Source organism: Sturnira hondurensis, unplaced genomic scaffold, assembly GCF_014824575.4.
Source record: "Sturnira hondurensis isolate 20B ecotype Veracruz unplaced genomic scaffold, ASM1482457v3 Scaffold0005279, whole genome shotgun sequence".
Taxonomy (NCBI): domain Eukaryota; kingdom Metazoa; phylum Chordata; class Mammalia; order Chiroptera; family Phyllostomidae; genus Sturnira; species Sturnira hondurensis.
In genome coordinates, this window is record NW_028077910.1 from 1450240 (window position 1) to 1476878 (window position 26639).

Genomic DNA, 26639 nt, shown 5'->3' on the forward strand with positions numbered 1-26639 from the left:
TCTTTTCTTTCCCTCAATGTTTAGTGTGGTGAAGAATGAAATATACCTAGAAAAATCTAACATGATCCCAGATCTAAAGTGTAGTAGTAGACCTGTAGATTACATTTGTTTTCAAACTACTTCAAGTGCTTCACACATCCTGGACTGCGTTTCTCGGGTGTACTTATTAATGGACCCACACCCCTAGGCCACTTCCAGAGCGGTCCTGACTTTCTGAGGCCCTCAGAATTCTCTTTGGCGAGACTGGATTAAGTGGTCAGGAGCAGCGAACACTTGCTTACCCTCCAGGAGCAACTTTAGCTATGAAAGTCTCTCAAAGCCCCAGAACTAAAAGGAGAACAAAGGAGAATCTCTGAAAATTACCAGCTCTAAAAATTATTGGCTAACTTAAGAACACGTTCTTTAAAGCAACAGCAAAAGGGGGAGATGCTTAGAGCAATGGGGGATGAGGAAGGGATTCAGGGGAGAAACAGCTGACCACACCTAGGGAGGAATAGGGATTTTCTTTAAATCAGTCTAAGGGGTTGGAGGGTGAGGGTGGGGTGGAGTGGACACATTCTCACTAGAATCCCAGTGATAAGGGCGGAATAAAGCTAATGACATGCTGAATATAACTGTGTGAAAAGCCCAGGTTGCTGCAAACCACCAGGAACCTTCACAGGGAGCTGGAGGCTTCTCAGCAAATCTTTGCTTCACAATTTCTTTAGTGAAGCCCTGCAGGGAGCTTCCCTAGAATGGGCCACAAGATAATAACTGGGCCTACAATCCAAACAGGAGGAATATGTATCATTATAAACAGCACTGACCTCCCGGTGCCTCCCTTTTACCCCAAGAACTTGAGGACCTGACATTTTTCTCAGCCTGCCATCTTCAAATTGGGGTATATATATACTTCCGTGGATACATGAAGACTTTTCAAGGGGTACACAGAAAAGGGTATTTTTAAGTGAATCAACTCCCTCAATTTTTTATGAGTATTATTTATCTGATGAAGAGCTGGTTGTCAAGCTGACTGCTTTATCTGGTCTGCTACTTTTCTAAAGACTCGAATACCTTATATCCACACCCAGTCGTACTGTAGTCCATGGCCTGGGGCTGAGCAAAGGTGTAGTGAAAGCAAATGATGATCATAACTTGAAATAAAACCTTTGCTCATCAGCTGCTGTTAGTCAGTTTGAGCTGCTATAATAAATATCACAGTGGCTTATAAACAACAGAACATTTTTTTCTCACAGTTCTGGAAGCCAGAAGTCTAAGAAGAAGGGACCAGCAGATTCAGGGCCTGCTTTGGTTCATAGATGACTGACAGGCTTTTCACAGCATCCTCACATGGCAGGGAGGAAAAGGGATCCTGCTGGAATCTCTTCTATGATGACACTATTCCTATTCATGAGAGTTTCACACTCCTGACCTAATCGACCCCCCAAAGGCCCAGTTCCAAATACTGTCACATTGAGAACTAGGTTTAAGCATATAAGTGGGGGGGGGGGCACAGATGTTCAGCCTGCAGCAAGTGCCTTCTTACTCTTGCTCCCCGCAAGACCAAAGTAGAATCTAATCACAGGTGATTTGGGATAAATCATTTATCTATGGCAAATGATTCTGAAGAAGATGAAAAAATGAAAGAATGGCAAATGGAGATTTTGGAGATGAATTGCTATTAAAAAATGACTTCTATTTCCATCTACCTGTTTTCTTGTTTCTACGCAAGTGTGTGAATAAAAAGTGAGAGAATGAACCCTCATCCGTGAATCCATAAGGTAATTGGAAGAAAGGCCATATTCGCCTCATTACAATCTATTGTCAATAAAAATTAACTTAAAGGCATATAGTCACACAGAATTTTTGAAATTAAAATTTATATTTATTTTGTTGACCCAATAGGAATAGCTGTATTAATTCAAGGAGAAAAACCATGTAAAACCCGCCAGTGTTAAAGAACACCTATATTTTTTAAGTGAATGGTGATGGGTATCTGACTGTTACAATATTGGCATCTCACTGGGTACATTAAAAAGAGTGATGTAACACTTTTCTACAGCTTTATTCTACAATGTCAATCATTGCAACACACTGGATATTATATCCTTTGCAACAACTTTAACTTATAATGCAAAACTGTAGCTGTTATTTTTTAGCCTGGCTGGTGTAGCTCAGTGGATTGAGCGAGGGCCTGTGAACCACACAATCACGGTTCAATTCCCAGTCAGGGCACATGCCTGGGTTGCAGGCCAGTTCCCAGGAGGGGACTCACGAGGGCAACCATACATTGAAGTTTCTCACCTTCTCCTCCCCTCTAAAGGTAAATAAGTAAAATCTCAAAAAAAGAACTGCAGCTGTTATTTTTTAAAAGAACTGAGGACACATCGTGTTTCAACATTCTTTTAGGGGTTTTTTAGGGGTCTTGTAGATGTCTGAAGATGATAAGAGTCTGAAGATGGTAAGTGTTATAGCACAGCAGTCCCCAACATTTTCATGAGGGGTATCACCTCTTGAACATTTTTTTAAGGTAGTTGTTGTTTTACTTTTCTCTTCACTTTCTCAGGTAGAGAATTAACTAATGAAAATCCGGTAGTAACACTTATAAAATCATTAAATGAATTTTTATATTCATTAAAATGTCATCTTCATGCATCTGACGACTTTGACCCATATACATTTGAAATGTATTATCCACTATAATCTAAAGAGAATATTTGGGGCATGCAAGGACCCACAGAAACCCTGTGCTAACAGTAGTCTCAAAGCCACTCCACCCTGGTTGGTTTGACCTTTGCTGAATGGTCTTCCCCTGAGAGAAGACAACTAGGAAAATACCCAGGAAGCCCTTCTTAAAGGGGCACCTTGGGAAAGGGCACACAGAGTCAAACACCCTTTGCAGCCCAGCAGGTAGCTGAAATGAGGGGCCCTGCCTAGAGATGTGTGGCTTAAAAGGGGAAGCTGCTACTCAGCACCATCCAACGGGGCTTGTGTTGCAGAAGCTTTTCACTTTTCAGGAAAAGCTGGATCTTTATGGGAAACCTCTGAATTTTCAATCCAATTTTTAAAAAAATGGTTTGGGCCAACCTAAACACAAATGTGAGCTGATTTTAGCCCTTGGACCTTCAGTATGCAACCTCGGCTCCAGCGCTACTCAAAATAGGTCCCAGATCCAAGAACTGCTTATTATATTCCACAATGAAGTCCACGGGGCAACTGAGAACAGTGCGAAACATTCATAGTAATTTGACAGATTATTTTGGTGAATATAATTTTCTGAACCTAATAATAAAAAATCGAGCTTATATTATTATGTTTTTTTAAATTTATTTCACAACATTTTTAAACCAAAATTTCAGCAGGCAATGGATCTTGTCCACAGAGAGCTTAAAAGCATTGCCTTGGTCTTCATCAAAGTACAGGGACTACTTGAAGATGCCGCCTTTTCTAAACCAAAATTAGGGCTGATAACTGAATGTCAGTCTCTGGAGTCTTCACATTGACAACCTGAAGAGACACAAGCCTAGGAATTAAAATGCACACGGTTCTATTCAAATGACAAATATTTAGCAGTAAAGACCCAGAAGGTGGCAACTCTTTCCCCCAGAAAATAGGGAAGTTTCATGTTATTCTTGCAGGTCACCAACTTTCCTCCATGGCTAGCTATGGGAGGAGTAGCCTGATACCACTGGTCACCTGGAGTTCTTTCGTCTTCCACTGGTGCATAAGGACCAACCCAGGTAAGATCCTCACCTTGGGGCAAACAGCACTCTCCTGCTGGTTGTGCGTGTGCCTCTTGGAACACATAGGGAACTCTTCCTAGACCAAGCCTCTGGGTTCTCCATCTCCCCAGTATGCTCTCCTCTTCCTGGCCAGTGTAGGGCTCCTTGTTAGGCAAAGGTGTCAGCCACCTAGTTCTGGAGCCTTGATAGCTGGCAAGCAAGTTCCTATCCTGGAGCTCCTGCCCAAGCAACCCTCTGACTTTTGCTCTCCCTGCTTGGAATGAACCTCCAGGACAGTAAGTCAGTTGTCAGTTATCCAAATTCAACACCCAGAGTGATGTGGCGGATTTCTTTGCCTAGCAAAGGATGTGTATATGGGTCAGTCGCATCTAAGATGGCTCAGGCAAAGGGCAGAGGGCCAACAGGCAAGGAAAGGAAGTGTTTAGAGACTTAAAGACCTCTTCACCTTAACCATCAAAGGGACAAACTCTCAGGTCTGCGCACTCCTCTCTAATGAGCTAAGGGAAAACCCCTAAGTAAACTGTGCGTAGATTGGTGGAGTCCCATCCTCCACCACCCCTGGCTCTTTCCTCCCTTCAGCAGCTTCAAGCTCCACTGACCCACAGAACACCTACTGATCTATCTTGGGGGGGGCTGGTGCACTGGGCCTAGCCAGCTGCCTACACCTCAAAAAGGGGAATTTCCCGGGGCAGATTGGGGGTGGGGGAAGGGATGTAGGACAGGCCCGGGGAAGGTGATTTTAGAAGTGCAAACCTGGTGGGGAGTTTTTCTTCACACCATCTGGAGGGAAGTGGTTATAATCTACCACAAATTCTCCTGAAATGATCAAGTACACATATAGGGAAATTGCTACATTGTGAGCAACATGGCTGCTTTGCTTTTTCCCCCCCGGGGAGCTCTGAAGACTTTCACATCAATCAGTGACCTCTCCTGCCTGAGGTAGAGAGGGAGGAAATCAGGCCAGTGAAGAACTGCTCTCTGCTTATCATTCTCCAAGTAGTTAGGTGGCTGCTGTTTGTTTGTTTGTTTGTTTGGAGTTTGGGGTTTTTTTATTGTTGTTTTGCAATTGAAGACACTAAGAGATTTTAAATGAGATCAGCCCTGTGTGTGTAAAGAAAGAAATGGCCTGTCTGGCCAAAAAAGAAAAAGTACCGTGTTGCATATTACTGAGTTTCAGCTTTTTTAATGTGCGTGTGTTAACAGCAAAAGAACAGTAATCTATACAATAAGTTAAACTTTTACAAGCTATTACAGTAAGGGGGAGGGAACAGAACACCCAAAATGCATAAAATTATTTTTAAAAACCCATTCTAGAAAAAGGAAATGCCAGAGTAGAAAGATAAGGAGTCTTAATTAACAACAAATTCATCTGTTTCCCTTCTTCCAAATGAGACACTCTTCTAAGGCAATTTGCTTTGGAGAGCGGTTTTGCGCCATAAATCTGGGACGTGTTTTTTTATGTGTGTGTTTGCTCTGCATAAGGCTTAAGAAAAACACAGCAACCAAACCACCCAGCCCTGGAGAGAAAGAGAAGACCTAATCGCCCATGATGGCGATTACATAATCGAGAATCTCATATGCCAGCCCCAAGAGTCTCCAAAGAATCAGCCTTTAGCTTCCTGTCATAAAAGATGCCCTTTTTCTTCTTTTCCTTTGTGAGGATCACTAAAAACGCTTCTTAAAGACCAAGTGGATGTCTTTGGTAGAAATGGAGGTCACTTAAGAATGATTTATAAGTGCACCCCAAGCCAAAATGAAGTTATGTATTGATATCTAAAGTGCCTCTGCATTTAGTGCAGCAAAAGCTCATGATCTGTTTCTAAATGGTGCCCGAAGATCCTCCCCACCGAGGAAAAGACCTGGCTCAGGGGGCCGCCCCGCCCGGAGGCCGCCTGGCCCCGTGTCCAGGCCCTTTCTTGGGCAGCCAGAGTGCTCCTCTCTTAGATAATGCCAGGTACTCTGGAAAGTAGCCTTGTAATAATACACAAACCCCTGATGATGTCAGCGTGTTATTGACTTTCCAAGTCTGAATGACTGAGCAGAGGAGCGGGGGTGGGGCGCAATCCATCCGGCTGCGCGGGGACCGGCCAAGCGAAAATGGGCTCGCGGGCCTGGAGGGGGAGGGGCGGCGGCGGCTCCGCGCTCAGGCTCCGCCGCGGCGGCGTCGGGGTCGTACAGCCAAGTCCAGGCGCGCCTCCTGGTTCCTGCTTTTCTGGTGTTTACGTTTGGCCCAACTCTTCGAGCAGAAACAACTGAAGCCGACCCCGACCTCCCGAAGCTTTTGCCCTAGGGCAGAGCCGGGTTCCAAAGTGGGGAGCCGAAAACAAGAATGGGGGGCCCCTCCCTACTCCCTTCCCCCACCCTGCACTAGATACGTCCTCCCCGGCTGCAATCAATGTGCAGATCCGGGGGTCGATTTCCGTGGTAAACTACACGCTGCAGAAGCCCACCTTGGAAATTGCACCTCAGCAGTGGTGACATTTTATGGGACATGACTGGCTTCGTTTATAGCGCTGGCAGCGCAGGTGCAGAGTTATAGGCTCCCGTTGTCACCCGGCAAATTGACCACGGGACAATCTGTCATCCTCCAGGCTAGGTGGGAACCAGGCTGAGTTGCCCTTAAAAGGAATTGAACGCAGAGACTGGGATCTGGAGGAAAGCACTCCAAACTGGGGCGTGGCATTCCCCTCCAGGCCCAGACCTGGCCCCCTCCCCCCACCACCCGGGCTGGTTGCACCTTTGGGACCAGGCGCCCAGGGACCTGTCTGAAGGTGGAGCCCCGTGCTCCGTCTCCTAGACCTGTTGAAATCCCAGGAGGCTCAGGCCCGGCGCACTCTTAGGGCCTGCAGTTGTGTCCCCCCCTGCCTTGGGTTTGTGGAAGCACCGTGAGCTGCAAACCGCACAGAGGCCGGGTTCCGGATCCTACTCTGCCGTTTCAGCGGTGTGAGTGTGGGCCGAGTGCTTGACCTCTCCGTATCCTTCATCTGTAAAACGGGGGCAGCAGTAATCCCCTCATAACTGTTGTGAGGATTAAAACAAAGCCTGGTTTAGGAAGGGACTGACTCTCTTTTTAAAATATTCCAGCCTTTCGCCTACATTAGTAGAGTTACACTTGTCATGCCGACTCTGCGCAGGAGCTGAACCCATTGTTTTCTAAACCCATCCCCTCCCCCACTCCTGGCTCGGTGGAGGCCTCTCCAGATCCGCCCCCACAACCCCACCCCACTGGGTTTCGGACAGAGCGGGCTCCTTGCCAGGGTGGGGGCGGGGAATGTGCCTCTGACCTCAAGTTAACCGTTCACTGCAGCTTCCCAAATTCTCTTCCCCCTCTAACTCCGCTCTTCCCCCGCCTTGCTGACATATTTCAGTCCAGTCATAAGCCTTGGGGAATTTTTAAACTGGGAGTGAAAAGGTCAATTTTTCCCCAGGGCAAAACTGCAAAATGTAAATTTGGGCCTCTTCTGCATAACCATGGTTCCCATCCTGCAGAGGAAAGACCTAGCAGACGACAGAGATCGGAATAGAGGTAGAGAGACATGGAGACAGAGGTGGAGACCGGAGCCCAGAGTTGAGGGACAAGCTGGGAGTGGGGGTGGGAATGGGCGTGGGAATAGCCCTCTGACCTAATGTTGGCAGTGTTGGTTCCTGTGGCCCTGGTACTGTCATGCCTGCCCCAGATTGCATGTGGCAATCCAGTATTTTGCTTATCACAAATTCTCCTTATTGTTTACATGCAACAAAAAAGTCCTAATTAATATATCAACGTGGCATGTATTAGTCTAACTTGTACGGTATCTTGAGGTCAAGACATCTTGAGGTCAAGACTAGCTGCCGACCCCAACTATAAGCCCCCAGAGGGCAGAGCTTTGTCTTTTAGCCCCTCCCCCAAGAGTATGCTCCAGTGCCTCTTAACCAAGTGCTCTGAAAATTCTCTTCACATTTAATTGAGCAAGGATTCAGTGGACAGGAAGTGCCCTGGTGGCCCGATCAGGCGCCTTCAACTGGGTGAAGGGGAAACACTGCCTATTGCTACAGTCCTTCTAAAAGCCCCACTGGTAATCAGGGTTTATTCGAGTGAGTAGAAAGAGAAAAGAGGAGAAACTTTATCCCCTTTAAATTGCATATAATAAAAATCTTGGAGAAAATGAGCGAATTGTCAGGCTTAATAATTCCTCTTGCGATTCTGTTGGAGAGAGGCTGAAGAAATGTACAGTATTCAACAACATTTATGGGACAGCAGATCCACATTTTCTCTGAGAATNTCCCCCCCCCCCCCCCCCCCCCCCCCCCCCGCCTCATTTGTTTCCAAAAGGTTTTTTTCCAGCCCATGAGTCACTTCCACTCAGATCCAAAGACAAAAGCCGGCTAATGCGTGTCTGTGAGTCAGGTTCCCGGCCCTGCCTTATCAGGAACACCCTTTGTAGCTCCAAGGAGACAACGCTTTTCCCGCAGTAAGGCTGAGTGGGACCTGTGGTGCACCACTTCTGGGTAAGGCTCTTCGGGCAGTCGTGCCGGGCCCTCCCAGCTCCCTCTGGCATCTGCCAGCTGATCTCTCAACTGATAGCACCTTGGGGTGGTTCCTTCCCAGGGTTATTTTCAATCTGGAGCTCTTCATGCATCTACCTTGTTTCTAAGGCACCCTGTTGAGCTCAGGGATACAAAAGTAAACAGAAAAGGAGGCCCCAACCCTCTAGCAATTTGTCAGATAAGAAAGGAGAAAGGCAGAGAAGAATCACTGTTAGAGGAGCTTCGAGGGCTTTGGAAGAGCGAGTTCTCGCTCAGACTAAGGACATCTCCCTCTCTCAGCAGCATTTCTCTGGTTGACTGTTTTCCACCTTCTTCAAACACTTTCTCTTGAGGCTTCCTTAATGCCACTCTCTTGTTTTCCAACCAGTTCTCTGCTTCCCACCCCCACATCATATTCCAGCCCATCTTTCTTCTGAATACATTCCCTTCTAGATGACAGTACCACAACCCCCTGGCTGTTTACGTTAAAGAAGCAAGCCCGATGTGTTCTTTTCTCTCATTTACCACATTCAATCCATCAACTTGTTTACCTCCAAAAGATGTCTCTACTGCTGCACATCTGACCTGCACCCTGCCACCCTGCCACCCTGCCACCCTGCCACCCTGGCCTCCTAGGCCTTACATAATCTGGGCCCCTTATGCATTCATACTCCTCCCCCCAGCTCTCGCTACTCCAGCCACACTACACCACTTTTTCTTCGTCTACCAGTCCATCCTTTCTTAACCTTGAGACCTCTACTCTTGATGTTGATTTCCTATGCCTGGAAGACCCTCTGGTCTTTTGTAGAATGGGCTCCTCCGTATTTGTCTTAGTCCATTCTGGCTGCTCTAACAAAAATGCCATAGAGTGAATGGCTTACACAACAGAAATTTATTTTTCACAGTTCTGGCAGCTGGAAGTCCAAGGTCAAGGTGCCAGCAGATTCAGTGTCTGGTTATGGCTCGCTCCCTGGTTTGCAGAACTTCTTGGTGCGTCCTCCTCACATGGTTTAGAAAGAGATCATCTCTCTCATGTATCTTCTGATAAAAGCACTGATTTCTTTCCTGAAGGCTCCACACTCATGACTTAATCACCTCCCAAAGGTCCCACTTGTATAGACCGTTATGTTGGGAACTAGGATTTCAGCATACGAATGGGGGGATGGTGGTAGGCAGAAACATTCAGTCCGCAGCAGTATCCTTCAGGTTTCAGTTCAGTGGGCACCTAGAAGTTATCAGCAGCATTTGATAAAATTGATTATTGGTTCCTTCTGGAAATACTTTCCACAGTGGACATCCAGGACACTACCCTTTACTGTTTTTTCTTCTTACTAACTGAAAGCACCACCCCAATCTTCCTACTGATTCCTCCACTCTACCCATCTTTGGTCCTTTGAGTATAAAGCACTCCATATCCAAATCCTATGGGCTTTACTTTTAAAAATAAATACCTAATCTGACTGCCTCGTACCACCTCTACTGCTGCGTCTGAAACATCATCCTTTCTCACCTATCGCAATGGCTTCCCAGTGGGTCCAGCCAGTTCTACACTTCAGTCTGTTCACAGCACCGTAGCCAAGGGGTCCTTTGAAAATGTATGTAGATCATGCCACTCCCCTGCCCCAAATCCCCCAATGGTTTTCCATTTCTAAGTCAAAGTCCTTAGAGCAGCACTCCAGAACTACCACATCTGGTTCCACTGCCCACCTAATTTCCTTTTACTCTTTTGCTTTCACTGCATTCCCCCACACCAGCCTCTTTGCTGTTTCCCAAACACAACAGCCAACTCCTGTCTCAAGACCTTTGAAGCAGCCCTTGCCTTTGCTTGGAAAACTATTCTCCAAGATGCTTGCATGGTTTGCTCCGTATATCAGCTAGCTATTGTTACAGCAGTGCTGCATGACTGAAACATTCCCTTGCCTTCTCAGGGAGGCGTACCCTGATGCCCTTCTATAAAGTGCCCCATTCTCATTCCGAGCACAAGTTAGGCTCTTATTTGTTGGGAACTGCCCTGCCTGGTTTCAGAAGCTGTAACCCTGCTATGGCTAAGGCTGAGTAAAAAGACCTTGGGACCATAAACCATTAAGGAGACAAAGTCTATCCTCCTAGCAGGGGCACAACCTCTGCCCCCTTTACTTCACCCTGGTTGGCCCCTGGAGGATGGCTGGATAGTCAAGGATGGGTAAGATTCCTCCAGGGAGGGACAACCTAAGACAGGAACGGTCACAAAGGGGTCATCAGGGAAGGACTTAGGGGGCTATAGAAAAGGGGTGATGGACCCTCACCCCTTGGCTTCGTCATAGCCTGAGTCTCATTCTAGCTCTAAAAAATCTCCTAATCTCTTGTCTGCCCACACCCCCCACCTGATTTAAGCCTGAAACCCTGCTGGAGGGTGGTGCAGCCCTGTGCTAAAAGGGCGGTTCCCCAGGGCAATCAGGTGAAGAAAGAATGCATAGAATCCTGTGAAAACTGCTTTGCTAAGAATACTCCACTTAAATGATAAGGATCCCAGCATAAATTGAATTTGTTGCCCAAAGTTTTATAGCCCTTTGGTGTCATTCTACCTATCTGGCCCTGACTCAGAATAAGCCCTCATAGTTCTTTGAATGTTGTAGTTCTTCTAGTGTTTGATCATTACTGCCTGACAATGATTGATGAGCTTTACATATATGCCCTATATTCCTATGCAAATTAAATCCAATAAAAGCCCATTGAGAAACAGACTCAAGGCCCTTCTCCTTTAAGAGATTGGTCCCCTTTCATCCCCAAGCAGATCATGCCTTGGTAGATTTATTCTCATCCTCAGTGGCAGGGGGATGGGAGGGGTTCTGCTGGCGGAACAACCCCACACACACTTAGTTTTTCCCACAGTTTTCATCACTTTCTAACATGTTGTATAGTGTCTGTCACCTGTCTCCCCATACAACGTAAGCTCTGATTTATTTACTGATATATCACCAATGCTGAGAACAGTGACTAACACTCATTAGTAGGTGTGTATTAAACATTTGCAGAATAAATACAAATTTGGGAATGAAAGTTTGCAGACTGAAACCTAAAATTGAACCATGTAAGACTGGTCAAGAATCACAGCAGAAATGAAACTAGAGAAAAAACAAAACCATTACTTTTCAATGGCTTTGTATGCTGTACTAACTTGTTTGAATTTTATCTTACAGGCAACAGAGTAGCACTGAATCTTCAAGCAGTGAACTCTTGTGACAGTGACTATGCCTAGTGTGGCACCGATGCATCACGGATTTGGGTAGGATAGAGCCTGGTGGCCCCAAGCCCCGGTGGCAGGCTGTGGGCAGTTGGACTGAGGAGCAGGAAGCCTTGTCTGAGACTTGCAATTCAAGCTGTGTGAGCAGTTGCTAACTCTATGCATTGGCCTTCCTGACAAAGGCTCCCAGTGTGTGCCAGAATGAATATATGGATCAAAATGTTGGGGAGGAGGCCCTCTTAGCCGGACTTCTTTCACTTGAATCTCAAACTGCTGCTATCACTTGAGTATGTCTTGTAAGAATAGTAATCACTTATGCTCATATAACACCAGAGAGCTTGCAAAGGATATTTCTCACTATTTCATCTAAAAACTCAAAGACCCCAAAGTACTCTAGCCAGTATGTTTAAGTATCTTGCCACTTCACCAGACAAGAAAGGAAATAACACTTATGTCCTAAAATACACTAGGGAACTTTTCTAGTGAATTGCTGAGAATATAGTTGAAACACAATCTGGGGTATTTCTTTTCTCCTTCTAAAGAATACATATTGGACCTTAAATTCAGAGATTGAGGGTTAGTGGTAGTGTTCAACCTGATCCCCAAGGTTCTTTCTTTTAAAGATTTTATTCATTTACTTTTCAGAGAGAGCCAAAGGGAGAGAGAAAGAGGAGAGAAAAATCAGTGTGCAAGACACATCAATTGGTTGCCTCTCACATGTCCCCAGCTGGGTAACCAGGGCCAAAACCCAGGCATGTGCTGTGACTGGGAATTGAACCCGTGACCCGTTGGTTCACAGGCTGGCACCCAATCCACCGAGCCCCACCAGCCAGAGATTCTGTAGAATCCATCAAATGACTCTCCTCGCTGCAGTGTGTGCACAGAGATGCATGTAAAAATCCTCACAGGTGAAGTAGGTACTTTCCCCTGTTACTTTTACATAGAATGAGAGATTGTACTTTGCTTCCCCCAACCACCGAGAAAGCATTCAGGCTTATAAGAATATATATAGGGCTACCAGGAGTTCCCCATTAGTCCCCCTAACGCTTTGCACACCCCTGAAAGGATCTGTTTCTACATAAGTAGTCTTGGTACACCCCCATGGCTTTCTCCCCTTGCAGATACCCAATCTAACCACGACTATATTTGAAAGTTACAGTCCAAGCAATTAGTTTTCCATACATACACAGACTTTCAAAGCTGGAAGCAGCTTTAGAAAGTATCCCATGAATTTAACCTCTTAATTTTCCAGAAGAGAAAACCAAGGTTCAAAGAGCAAAGGGAAGGAAGAAGGAAAGAAAACATACTTCCCAAACAGACGCCATGCCCCGGTCCTATAGCAAGCAGCATTCCATACATGACTTCCTTCATTTCTTTGAGGTGGGTGTGGCAGTCAGAGTTCTCCAGAGAGACAGAACCAATGGGGTATGTATATATTTAAGGGAGAGAGAGGGGGAGAGAGAGATCTATTTCAGGAATTGGCTCATACAACTATGGAGACTGGCAAGTCCAGAACCTACAGGGTGGGCTGCCAGACTGGAGACTCAAGGAAGAGCTGATGCTGTTCAAGTCCAAAGAGGCCATCTGGTAGCAGAATTCTTTATCATTTAGGGGAGGTCAGTCTTTTTTCTATTCAGGGCTTCAGCTTAGAGGATGAAGCCCACCCACATTATGGAGAGCATGCTGTTTTACTCTGAGTCCATCGATTTAAATGTTATTCTCATCTAAAACACCCCACAGAAACATACAGATTAATGTTGTTGTTGTTGTTGTTGTTTAAATCCTAACCCAGGGACATTTTTTCACTGCCTTTTTTAGAAAGAAAGGAAGGGGGAGAGAGAGAGACAGAGAAACATGGATGTGAGAGAGAAATATCAATTGGTTGCCTCTTATAGGCTCCCTGGCTGAAGACCAAACCCATAACCTAGATATGTGCCCTGATCAGGAATCAAACCTGTGACCTTTTGGTGTATGGGACAAGCTTTAATCAACTGAGCCACACCAGCCAGGGCCAGAATAATGTTTGAGAAAATATCTGGTCATTGTGGTCCAGCCAAGTTGACACATAAAGTTAATTTCCACAGCAGATAATACTAAAATTTTATAAATGAAATTTGAAAACAGGTCCGCAGAAAATTTGAATGATCTGGTCAAGGTCACCTTACTGATTAGCTGGAATTCGAACTCAAAACTTCTAAGCCCTAGAACAATCTCTTTCTAAAAAATTATGTTTTGTTCTCCAAGGGAAAAAAAATAACATTTTTGAGTACCTAATACCCTAATACCCTAATATTTGCCAGGCCCTGTACTAAATCATTTACATAAGGGGCTATTTAATAAACCCTCATGGTATAGGCAAGGAAACAGAATCTTAGAAAGATTAAACAATTACCCAGAACAGTAAACAAGCACTGGTTAAGCCAGGACTTGACTCGAGGCCTACATGGTTCTAATACTTCCCACCATCGGGCATTTTTTTAATGATATTTTCCTTGCTATTCGTTTTTAGTTTAGTTTAGTTTTGTTTTTTTAATTTGGCAGGATGTAATTTCTCCCAAACAGTTTAAGAAATGACCCGGTGTCTTCATCCACAAGAACATTTTCTCAGTTGGAAGTGAGTTTTCAAATATTAAATGTGAATGTAAGATGAGGAGATCGATTTTAAAGAAAGATATGAGCTCTTCCACTTCCAAACTGGTGCTGTCCCAAATAAAAAAGCTACCCCGGGCAACAATACGCTCATTCCATTACTCAAAATTCCTTTGTGTCTCCTCTTTTGAAATTGCCTTCGGGGCCTGTATCACTTTCCTTTCTGAAGTAGTTTTAATGTTGGCAAATGTTCATTGTTTGATTCGAGTTCTGGGAAACAGCCCAAAATCATCTGGTACCAAATCTGGTGAATGAGGTACATGATCAAGCTAATACAGTTTACATTTAAAAAATTGTGATGATAGAAAAACAAGAGATTTTTTTTTAATAAAGCTGGCAAAGCAGCTTCAAAGGCGGGCGACCCAGTCTCACCTGGGGCACGCACGGACAGCAAAGCTGGAATCAGTGTTAAAGTTGGAAAAAGTAGCCCGTCAAGCGGTGGCACTGGATAAACTGTACTGTACTCTGTCTGCTTTAGTCTGTTACTTCACGATCACACGCATTGGCACTGGATAAACTGTACTGTACTCTGTCTGCTTTAGTCTGTTACTTCACGATCACACGCATATTCTGGTGGTTTTAAAATAACCGATGTGTTTAGAAGTCTTTTGGAATAAGATACTCTTACACACTGGTTAGTTTGGGCTGGGTAAAGATTTAGACAACAAAATCAGGAGCTATAATATATTAGCAGTGGTAGCTCAGAGAAAATGACTGAGAAGTTTCCACTGTCTTTAGGAATCCTGATAATGCAAAGAGCTAATCACACAAAGGGTTTTTCTCGGAAATATGTTCTCCGTTTTCAATAAGCGCAAATGAAATGTGTGAAAGAAAAGACATCTCTCCCAGAAGCAAATTAGAGAAAATATAGGTCTTGGATAGTTTAGGAAAGAATGTCTGCCTGCTGCACAGCTGTCTTTTTTAATGTCCCTTCATAATGTCCCTTGTAATGCATATGTGGAAGTCCCCTTAGATTCCACACGTAATTAACACTTGGCAGAAATAAGCCAAGGAAGCCTGAGGCTCTCTTAAATTTCATTTAAGAAATTCCGATTTCCATGAGGGGGACGGGGGGGAGGGGAACTTAGGCCCCACTTCTCTCACAGGATTCCCAGGAGCTGAATTTCACGTGAATTTATAAAGATGTCCTCAGCCAGTCAAAAGGCATTTATGGAGCATCTGCGATGTGTAGGCAGTGTGTCTAAAGTGTTGAGGGAGCTGCAAAATGGTGTGAAACAAAGTCCCAAGTCTCACTCATTTTACTGAGGTCACTGTGAGTCCCAAGATGTCTACGTATTAAGAGGGGAAGAAGCGGCCCTGGCTGGTGTAGCTCAGTGGATTGAACTCGGGCCTGTGAACCACATGATTACAGTTCGATTCCCAGTCAGGGCACATGCCTGGGTTGCAGGCCAGCTTCCAGCAGGGGACTCACAAGAGGCAACCATACATTGATATTTCTCTCCTTCTCTCCTTCCCTTCCCCTCTAAAGATAAATAAATAAAATCTTTAAAAAGGGGTGAATTTATTTTTTTTTTAAAAGAGGGGAAGAAGTGACTGAGGGCTTAAAAGGATAAAAAAAGGATTGACAGAGAGATGAGGAAGGAACCCTGTTGAAAACCCTGTTGAAGAATGGTTAGGATGCCAATGGCTAGGATTTGGATGTGGGCACAGGCTATCTCAGAGCAGCCATTCGAATGGACATTGGGTAGTCAGGACGGCATGTAGCTCTAGAAGGTCTTACAACACAGGCCAAGGATGGACCCCTGGGAGGCTGCAGAAAGCCTATCTGATGTTCAGCAGACACTTGGGGAGTTGATGACTATATTTCAGGCACTGTTTTAGGCACTGGCTGATGATGGGCGTCTGAGGGAAGTCTTTTGATGGTTCAGTTTTCTCACTGAAGTGATAGACAAAGCCATCAGCTGAGAGTATGGATTGGGGAGGAAGTGCTGGAGACATTTAACTTGATTTTGAATAGGTAATAGTTGTATATGATACTGAATACAAGCAATGTAAAAGGACAAAAGAAAAATCTCACTTCTGCCTCTGTCCACCAGCTATCTAGTCCCCTTCTTGGGAGAAAACAAGGCATGAAGGCAGCATGAAGTTAATGAAGAGACTAAGAATTGTTAGGGTACCTAAATTGCTTGATCCTGGGCTGTCCACTGACCTTTTGCCCTGAGCAGCAATTTAGAGAGTGTATAAATCTGTTCCTGTCTCCATCATCACAAAATTTTACTTTTCTGCACATTGCTGCTTTATCTTTATGCTGCTTCTTCTTTTTTAAAAACATAAATCATTTTATTGTTTGATTACAGTTGTCTATATTTTCTCCCCACCCCTCCCCCCAACTCCTCCAAACCCACCTCCCTCCCTTGCTTCCACCCTCCCCCTTGGTTTTGTCCATATGTCCTTTACAGTATTTTCTTTTTTATTTTATTTTTTTAATTTAATTATTGTTCAAGTACAGTTTTCTGTCTTATATTCCCAGCCCTGCCCACTCTCCCCTTATGCTGCTTCTTTATCATATTAAAATATTGTACAGTGGTGGGGAGAAAAGCAGACAGCTGTATTGAACAACCATAAAATAATTATTAAAAAATATCGGACAGCACCATTATACCCAACACCCACTACGACCTTTAGGTCACCTTGGGTGCATCCCTCCTGGGATGTCCGGAACCCTTCTGTTTCTGGGCAGGTCCCCTTCAGCCCCGGAGCTGGGGAAGTGTGTGGGTGTGGACTGGTCTCCTCGGGCTAAGCCCAGGTCCCCTCTCTCCAAGGAGGGCCAGGAGAGGAAGCAAGAGTTCTCTAAGCATTTCTTCAGATCCTTTAAGTGCCAATTTCTCCTTGTGCTTACCAGAATGTGCTATGGAACCAGAAAGAGTTAGAAGCCCCCAAACATGCACTTACATCTTACACTTTTGTCTTGTCCTTATTAAAAAAGGTGTTGGGGAGTGTGTGAAGAAACCAGAGGAGGAAGCTGTTAGTTGAAATAAGCTGCACGCACCTCTCCCTGCAACTCGCTACTTAGAAAAAGAGTCTGGTACACCTATATATGCTGCCCGATGGGCACCAGAACAGATGTTCTGCCGATTAAAAACAAAACAACACACCCCTCTGGATAGTTTAAACAGGAAAGAATTAAGGAGATTATTGAAAATGATGAAGGTAAGGCCCTAGGCCAGATGTTCTTGAACTTTTGTAATTGAAACTCGTGGCTAGACGTACATTTTCTATTATGACTCAGAATGTGCATATGTAAATGTATGCACACACACATATGGAACTAAAAAACAGGCATATAAAACAGATTCACCTTTGCTAGGGGCGAAGCTCTCAAATTTTAGTTCTATTCCATTTTATTCTATACTACTCCATTTTTTCACTTGTTTGTTTAATTTTTCATGCTTGTGCCAATTCACTAAAGAGATTTTACTACCTGTAGAGCAATTATTCGTTGCTCTAGGCTGCGGCGACCACCCAGGCCCAACTCCCAGACCCTAGCCCCAGCTCCCTCCGCCTGACCCTGACCGGGAAGCGGCCTGTTTCCACGGGAGCAGAAGCTGCTGAGTCAGGTCTTCTGACGCCCCAGGAAGTCGCAGCTGAGCTGCTGGCTCCAGACCCAGGCCACCTCCCCCACAGACCTGCATCTCTCACTTCAAATTGAAGTCTCTCAAGTTTATCTGATTCTCAAAACCCTACCTGCAATGTTTTTAGCTTTCTAACCTCAGCAAGCAGTGAGGACTTCAGAATAAGGATAGATGAATGGCGTTGTGCCAGCCAGTGCTTCCGCCAGGCTGTAGGCCGCCCTGTTCCCTGGTCTTCACAGTGAGGAATCTGGAGCCCAGGGTGTGCCTGAGACCCTTGCTCTGTGAGAATACAAGAATTCTGACTCTGACTAAAAATGTCTAAGATTCAATTTTAGGTTTTACTTGAAAACAGTGGCATCATACAAATTTGGGATTTCAAAGAGTTCTGCTCACAGATCATTTGGGAAACACTTGTCAACTCTATTCGGACTCTTGTTGTTACAGATACTAAAATTCATGGTTAACCTGTCCTCAAGGAACTTACGGTCTGGTGGGGTGATAAACCAGCGAACCACATGAATAATGCTGCGTGAAAAAGATTCAGATGGGCTCCGGCACGGGCTGCTAAGGGAACACTGAGGAGGAAGATTCGAAAGAGACCGTGGCATCACAGAGGGATTTGGGAGGCGGTGACCCTGGAACTGACTTTTCAAGGAGGAGCCAGGGAGAAGAAAGCCAGCACAGCAGCCCCGGTGTGTGAACAGGGTGATGAGTGTCGGGGACTTTGGACTGTTCCACAAGATTGAATAAAAGTCATCGTAGGGAACATGGTGGTGTGTGAAGCTAGAGCAACGGGCAGGTAGATCGGGCAGGTAGATCGGGACCATGCCTCCTCCTCTAAGTAAATAGCCCAAACTAACACTCTTGATTTACTTGAACACTGCAGGTTTACTGCCTCCACTTTGCCATTGTTTTATGAGATGTCTAGGGCAGAAGACATACATTTAATGTTTCTTCCTCATTATTAAACCTCCCGTACTCTGCATTGTTAATTAAGTTGGGGAGGGGAGCTGGGAGCATAAATCAGGGGCATATAGTATGATGCAAATATCACACTGAATGAACACCTGGAAAGGGGTCATTTAAACAGCACAATTAAAGGGAAGTGAATGTTTTTAGGGTATTCTAGGGAAACGTCATATACAATGTATAAAATTAGAAAAATATGGAACACTTCCCGAATTTGCATGTCATCCTTGCACAGGGGCTGTGCTTGCCTTGTCCGTCTCGCTCCAATTTTAGCCCATGTGCTGCTGGAGCGAGCACTGAAAGTACTGCTAAAGCATAAATAAATGACCCATTTGTAATTGTGTCCTTGTTACCAGGAAGGAGATTTCTTCCTATAAATTCATAGTCGTCACTTAACAGAGGTGTGTTCTGAGGCCAAACCCTTGCGAACGTTATAATTTTAGACTGACTCCTGAGCTCCAGACCAAAAGCAGAAACTTTTTGCCAGCTCTGGAACAGATAGCAAACAGGGTAGTACTCATTTAATTCCTTCGCACAGTAATCTGATGGCTAAATATGCTTCAGAGAATCTTTTAGGACTGACTGGAGAATTAAATCAATCAGAGTGCATAAATTACAAGGAAAGTGCTGTTGGTGTCAATTACCTAAGCTCTGTGGATGTAAGTCTTCTAATTTCCTGTTAAGTCAGTAATGTTACCAATTTCACTCTATTATTTTAAATAGGACTGTAGCTGCACTTGCTAGGAGTTGAATGAGGGCAGACAAATGTGAATAGTTAATGAGTCTCACAAAGTAATAGCAAGTGGAAGGTGTCAATAACAGTGATATTATAACATGGCTCTCAAAGCTCCAACCTGACATCCGCAAGAGGTTTAAATCTGTTTGCTTTTTAATTTGTTCCTCATACTTTCTCTAAATGTATTTTGTACACAGCAAATGCCAGGTGAATAGAGTGTTCCTACTGCCTTCGGGAGTCCCTATCTTCCCCCAAGATAATGACCCTGAGTTGGTACAGGAAGTCTTGGCTGCACTCTCCCTCCTAATCTGCCCACCCCCACTGCTTGAGGCTACATTTCACTGACTCATAATTTCCAAGTATGATCAGCATGCTGACAGGAAAGATAGAGTCACTGGGCAGAGCAGCAGCCCTGGAGAGCCGGCCAAGGCCTATCCAATAACCTCTGCCACCATTGATGGCGAAACAGAAATGAGGACAACAGCAGCAGCAGCAGCACCAAAACCTAGAGTACAAAAGCATCTGAGTGCTAAACCCTTGCTATTTTGCTGCTTCCTGAGGACACCACACACCTTCCATGACTCACCGAACTAAATGGGAGGTATGCGCTTTCCTTAGCAATTGGCTATCATTCACTTCCCATTCTCCAAAAAGAATAAAATTAGTCAATGGCATACATATCACACTGATATTGCAAGAATCACACTTATTGAAGGCCAGGTTGCCACGGAGGTTCACACAGACCTCAATAAGAGTCCAGGGACGTCACGTACTATGTGGTCAGGTTGGGTCTTGCATGAATTGCGGTCCTGTCGTAAAACATTTTCTCAGATGACACAGAGACGACGCTAGTCAGCCAGTTCTCGAACAGGAAACAGAACTCTGCCCTTTCGCCTTCTTTGGTAAAGTCTCATCTTCTTTGAATCAAAGAAATTCAACTTCTAAATCACCCCATTCTTCTGTTTGCATTCTCCTGTCTGTGAGTATCTTGCAAATTTAAAGGTAACTGCCATTCTCTAAACCTATTCTGAAGCACAGAATGTTTGGTGAATGGAGGGGAATCCTATGACAAAGAGTAAGTATGAATTAGTCGATTGTGAACCAGCCAGATGAACTAAGTGGCTAAATTCTAAATACATTTTAGGAACTGGTGAAGGGTGAAGAGTTCAGGTCAAGTCGGACCTTGAAGTTCCATCTGTCACATGCTCAGTTTTCTGACATTTCTCAGAAGCTTCCTTTGGTGCTATGGGAACTGAACATAAAAACGAATGGATGAATGAAAGCAGAGGGGAAGGAAGGGGAGGAAAGCAGCCCAGATAAACTCCCATATAATGTGTCACTTGTCATTTCACAGAACTGAGGAGCATTAAGAACAAGGAAACTGGCAGGGCTGCCTGCGTGTATTTCCTGGGGTCACGAAAAGCCACAGCAATCCTAGATGGGGCCGGTCTGTCTCACACCATGAGTGAAGACAATAAACTTAGAACTATGATGCTCATTCTACTGTGCGAGATTAAAGAGATACTGAGAGAAACAAACTCAATTTTTACATAGGAAACCGGGTCACAAAAAAATCAAGGAGTTGTGGGAAGACATAGGACTCATTAATAGCTAACCAGAAGCAGGGGCCCTGGCCCGGGGGCCCAGCATTGCTCCCCATTGCTTCTAGTCTAGCCATATCTGGTTTACTTTGCAGATTATAGGGTACTTACATGCTGATTAATTTTCTATTTTCAACCTCTGTGACTGTAAATGAGATTAGAATGTTTGTATGATGGGAAATTCAATGGTGCATCATGTGATAGCAAGAAAAGAAATGTGCTTGTGATAAAACCCTCTTGGTCACAAATAACTCAGCAAGCTGTTGAGGAAGGCCAGGTCGGCACACACTGCTGTGTTATTATTAGCCGAGGCTCCAGCTATGCTCGCATTTCCAGTAAGGGGAAAGGAAAGAAGACTCTAAATTCTTCAAGAAAGATTTACCTAGCGCATAACCTTTCACTCAGAAATTGAGTTCTCTCCTGCCTCAATACAAAAATATCTGTTTTTGTGAAATGATCTTTCCAGAAACATGTCTTATCAAAGAATATTGTAGCACTTTCTGACATTAAAAAAAATGCTTTGGTAAAATCATCACAGGCTTTTGAATGGACAAAAAAAAACCCCACACAACAATAACAATAACAATAAAACTTCTTACATTTAAAAGCCAGTACTTATTTTCAGGAATTATTATTGTTGTTGATGTTATTTCATCCTCTTTCCCAGAAGGGTCATATGAAAGTCATTCAAAATTTTCAGAGAGATTGAACCGGTGTCAGATTGTGGCAGCCCTGTTCAGTCTGAAGGTTGAATGGGCTATTGCTTGGAAGGACACAGAAGGGGAAGGGGAGGGGGAGGGGGAGGGGGNAGAGGGGAAGGAAAGGAGGGGAGGGGAGGGGAGGGGAGGGGAGAGCCAGTTTACTCGGAACTGCTCTACTGCTAGAAACTCAGCCAGCTTTGCGTGACTCAGCTGGTCCTGCCTCAGGCCTTCCCCATGGAAGCCACACATGTGAGTATACATTTCTAAGGACGGTACGATTACTACCTAATATTACTCAGGTGCTTGCCACATGCCAAACTCCAGGCTGAGTCCCTCCTCCCGCCAACAGCTCTGAAAGTAGGCTGCATTGTTGTTCCCCTCTTATGGGGGGTGGGCGGAATCTGAGCTTAGACAGGTGAGGTAACTTGCCCACAGCCCACAAAGTTAAGGATGGCAAAGTTAAGGTTCAGGCCCAGACAGTCTGATTCTCAGAGAATACTGGATGTCAAATGGCATAGCCTTGAAATGGTAGCAATTTTGGTGGTTGTTTTCTCAATATAAAGAGGAGTGATTGGATTTCCGTAGCTACTAAGACTATCTGCCCCATGGATGGGACTTCCAGTTTGAAAAGTTTGAAGATTACATTGTTTACTACAATGCTGCCTGCTCGAACAAAGGAACCCATGAATCTCAGTAAATTCGATAAAAGTGTGTTTCTTGTGCATGTCGGAGGCCATTGAAGACACAGTCCTTGAGGGACCCAGGTTCTTTCCATCTTATAGCTTGGGCCTCCTCTTGATCCTTGGAGTCCTCAGAGTTCGGAGGGTGGGTGGGAAGAGAGTGGAAGGGTACACAGGGCCTGTTCACTTCCCATAGGCCCAAAGTCAGGCACATGGCGACAGCTAACTGCAAAGGTGACTGACAAACGGGGTCTGGCAGAGAACATGGGTATTGGGGGGTAGTAGCAGCCTTTGCTTCAGGACCAGTATCTTTACTGGACTCTCTATTTAATTCCTTCCCCACTGAAGATTTTGTGAAGGACATATAATCCACTCATTTTAGAAACTGGTGTGTACTTAGAGCCATTGTTTTGCACCTGCCCCCAGTATCCTGGAAACACCTTTCCTGATTTGCATTAGTTGTACCTTCGGCTTGCATGGAGAAATATAATGAGAATTCACTTTTCGAAATTCACTGCTGTATCTACTGAGAGGACGTTATTAAGGGAAGAAATTTCTCTCCGGTGTTGGCACGAGTAAATGCTACGCTTCCCTTGAATTGGTTTTTGCAACCTTATAAACACTCTGAATCTTATACTACATCACGTATTCCTCATTGCTGAGGCCACTGACAAACTCAGGCCCAAAGCTGACACCCTTTTCCAGACACTGAACAGGGACTTGGCGATGTATATTTCTGTGTACAAAGTTTACCCATCTTTACTATTTTCCTATCAAAAACAAAACCATTTTCCCTTCACCCTAATTGTTCCTATTGTTTATTTTACAATTTGCGTTTTATAGAGAGAGAGAGAGAACCTTGTGGGACAAGATGGGTAAATTACATGAATTTCATCGTATTTGCAAAGTGGAATCTGTGCTAAATTTCAGCTTAGTTATGGGGGTTATTCAGAAAAACAAATGTGACAGATACTCCCCAGCTGTCTGGCTGCCTCAGTGCACAGGAAACCCTCCAAGCAGCTGACCCTCCAGGCTGATCTCAGAACAATGGCATTCTTGGTGCTGTCCCCACAAAGTCTTAGAGGTGGGAAGTGCTGGGTATAGAATGTGTGACTGAAGTGCTCTCCCAGGGCCTCTACTTAATGAGGAGCTGTGGGAATAGTGTAGGAATTAACCCTGTGCTTGCACTGCAAACCTACAGGGGCTAATTAGCTGAGTGACCTTGAGCAGGCACTTACCCTCTCTGGGCTTCTCCCGTCTTTCTTTGTGAAAGAAAAGGTACTGGACCATTGAATTGGATAATCTCCAAAGCCTTTTCTAGCACAATAAATGTGTGAATTCTTCATAAAGTTAAAATAATTACAATTTCAAAAATTCCTCTAAGCGTTTTAGAAATAAATGAGTACTTCTAGAAGAAAAGGGCTAGAAGGCAGCTCACAAATGGCGACGCACGTGGGTAGGAAAGGTACTCAGAAACCATCACGGGCAAAAGTAGCTGCTTCATTCTGTGAACAACAGGAGTCTCCGTGCCACTACCTAGAGGTGGAGGGTTGTACAGACAGGATGTATTCATCTGAGTTGGAATTTGGCTGAGGCACCCGGACAGTTAATCCATCTCTCAGCTTCAGCAATCCAATTCTACTCGAAGAGCACTGTTGCAGAATTCACAGGGCACAATGGACCTGGGAATTGGTCTGCTCCACTGGTGGGCTATGGAGAGCCCACCCACGCATAACCCAGCACATACTCAGAAATCACCCTAGTTCCCGGATTGCCCAAGTCAACGTGACAATGTGAAGAATCTTTCAACTGTAACTCAGGAAGACTGTGAGCCTGCCAGTGAGTCTTTGCTTGCAGTTCAGGACCTTGTGCTGAAAATGCATTTTATGGTGAAACAAGAGATTAGCTAATCTTTTGGGCTAACAGAGGGCCAGCTACAAATGCTTCCTGTGTGTATTGTGAAACTCTGAGATGACAGAGAAGTTCCTCATTGCTCTCTGAATTTCCCTTCCCCCATAACTTCCATTGGTCACACAAGCCATTGTCTATGGCAAGCTGGTCAGACTATGATTTTGTAATATTTCATGGTTCACATTTCTAAATTAAATCTTCTTGGAAAAAGAAAAGAATAAAAAAATTCAATGTTGTCTTGACCTGTGGAGTTTTCTTGTTTTTTCTTCACTTATTGGCTAGTCTTATTTTTTGTTAACAAATTCATTCTCTGGATACTCAAGGGTCAAAAAAAAGAAAAGGAAATTTTTTAAAAACACACAGAGAGACAAAACACCCTAGAAACTGAACACTTAAGCAGTAAGGACTCAGACGCTGTGGTGTGACACAGACGCACTGACACGGAGCCCAGGCTACCGCCGTTCGGTTTCAGACAAGAGGCCAAGACCAACGATCTGCTTTGGTGAAAAAAAGGTTAATACTATTTTCTTTGACTCATATTGTGTGTATTTAATATTCCCTTTGGCTTTACATACAAGAGGGTTTCTCTTTCTTCCAGCCTTTCTTTCTTCTTTTTCTTTCCTTCCTTCCTTTCTTTCAAGAGTAAAGGCATAGGAATTTCTTAGCCACATTGTTCCACTTCACGTCTTCTTTCTCTTCTGATTTTATTTCCACTGCAGGCCAGAGTGAAGGCATTATTATATGGTAGCCTTTGGGAACCAAGGAAACACTGACTAGAGGTTACTATAGCCAAGTGTGTATTTGCTAACTACCAGGCTCTCACAGTTAGATGTTACCGGCTAGCAAAAGTCTAGGCCTAAAACATCTATCCTCTTATAGCTAGCTATGGCTTATTATTATTATTTAAACACAGCTATAAGATTTCTGACATAAAACAGTAGATGGCCTATTTATGTGATATAAAGGGAAAAAATATAAACATTTATTTGTATTTGCTTGTATTAGTTAAAAAAAAAAAACTTTGGAAGGATACACAAGAAACTAAAAACTTGGCTCCTTGGGAGAAAAAAAGAGTGGATGACTGAGTGGCTGCTAAGGACCAATGCTAGTTTTATCTGACCTCTTTCTTCATAGTTTCAATAATAAATCTATTGTTGTGCATTCAGTTAGAAAGACTGAACTACCCAAAACTCAGACTTCAAACACACTCACACTCTCCCCAACAACATGTGGTTGTTTCTTGTTAGTTTCATGAGTGCCATGAAAATTCAAAAATGATACTGTGTGAGTACAATATTTTAAGTTTACCACATTTCCACTGGAGAAATCTCTACGGACCTCAGCTCACAGACATTCACCACAGAGCAAAGCAAGCATGGTGGTTCAAAGCTGAGAACATGAAGCCTCACAAGAGAAATCTGTAGCCACAGCTTTCTGAGTCCTATTTACATATGCCTCACTTCTTAAATCAAATTCCTCCCAGAACTCATCCCTCACCAAAGTTCCTGTTTGATTCCACTCTGGTTTCCGTCTTTGTGAAAACAATTCTTTATGACCAAGAGGCAAAAAGGGCTTACCTGTGTTTTTTAAAACACAGATGGAGTCAGGAATTCCTGCCCCACAGCTGGCTGGAGATGGAATAGTTATGGAGCCCCAGAGCTCTGTGTAGACCCTCAGGACTAAAGGGTAAGAGGCAAGGTTTCAGTAGACATGTTTAGAAGCAGCATACCACACAGCTAGAAATGAAGGCTGAGCTATTTCCTCGAGGATTTGAATTATGTGCACAGCCAATCAGGAACAATAAATGGATTTGTGCCCAGTGATAATAATTCCTCATAGTTACGGGTTGATGTACAGGTTCTTCAACATTTCCTATACATTCTCCCTCCTTGAGCCTCAAGCAGCTCTGTGCTGCTTTAGAGGTAAGAGCTCCAAGGCTCAGGAGATGAAATAGTTTGTCCCTTTGAACCAGATACCGTTGGCAGTTGGTGAGCTGGGGCTCACACTTAGGTTTTCTGAGGGCACTTTCCACTAAGCAGGCTGCCTTGGGTCCTCAAATCCAGTCACTTGATTAAGGAGCTCTCCCACTCAGCCAACTTTTGGTCTGACAAACCTGAGTCCCATCGATCTAATACTGAACTTATGTTAGGCTCTTTGCATTGTACCGAAACACAGAAGACAAATGCCCATCACTACAATTGTAACAGTGATGAAATTTATGTCTCATTCCCTCTCCTGTGCTCTCTCTCTCTCTCTCTCTCTCTTTTTTATTGCCTTTGTAATTGAGATCGGGTTAGAAATTAGAGGAAGGTTAAAAGTAAGTTTATGACTCAGGTGGGGAGGGTAGG

General features: G+C 44.3%; 1 non-coding gene across 1 annotated transcript; it reads right to left on the reverse strand.

Annotated features, from left to right (window-relative positions):
- Positions 1–18852: 18852 nt before the first annotated feature.
- Positions 18853–18959, reverse strand: LOC118987535 (U6 spliceosomal RNA). Its single transcript, XR_005066590.1, has one exon. It is a non-coding gene; the product is annotated as a U6 spliceosomal RNA (small nuclear RNA).
- Between the last annotated feature and the right edge of the window lie 7680 nt (positions 18960–26639).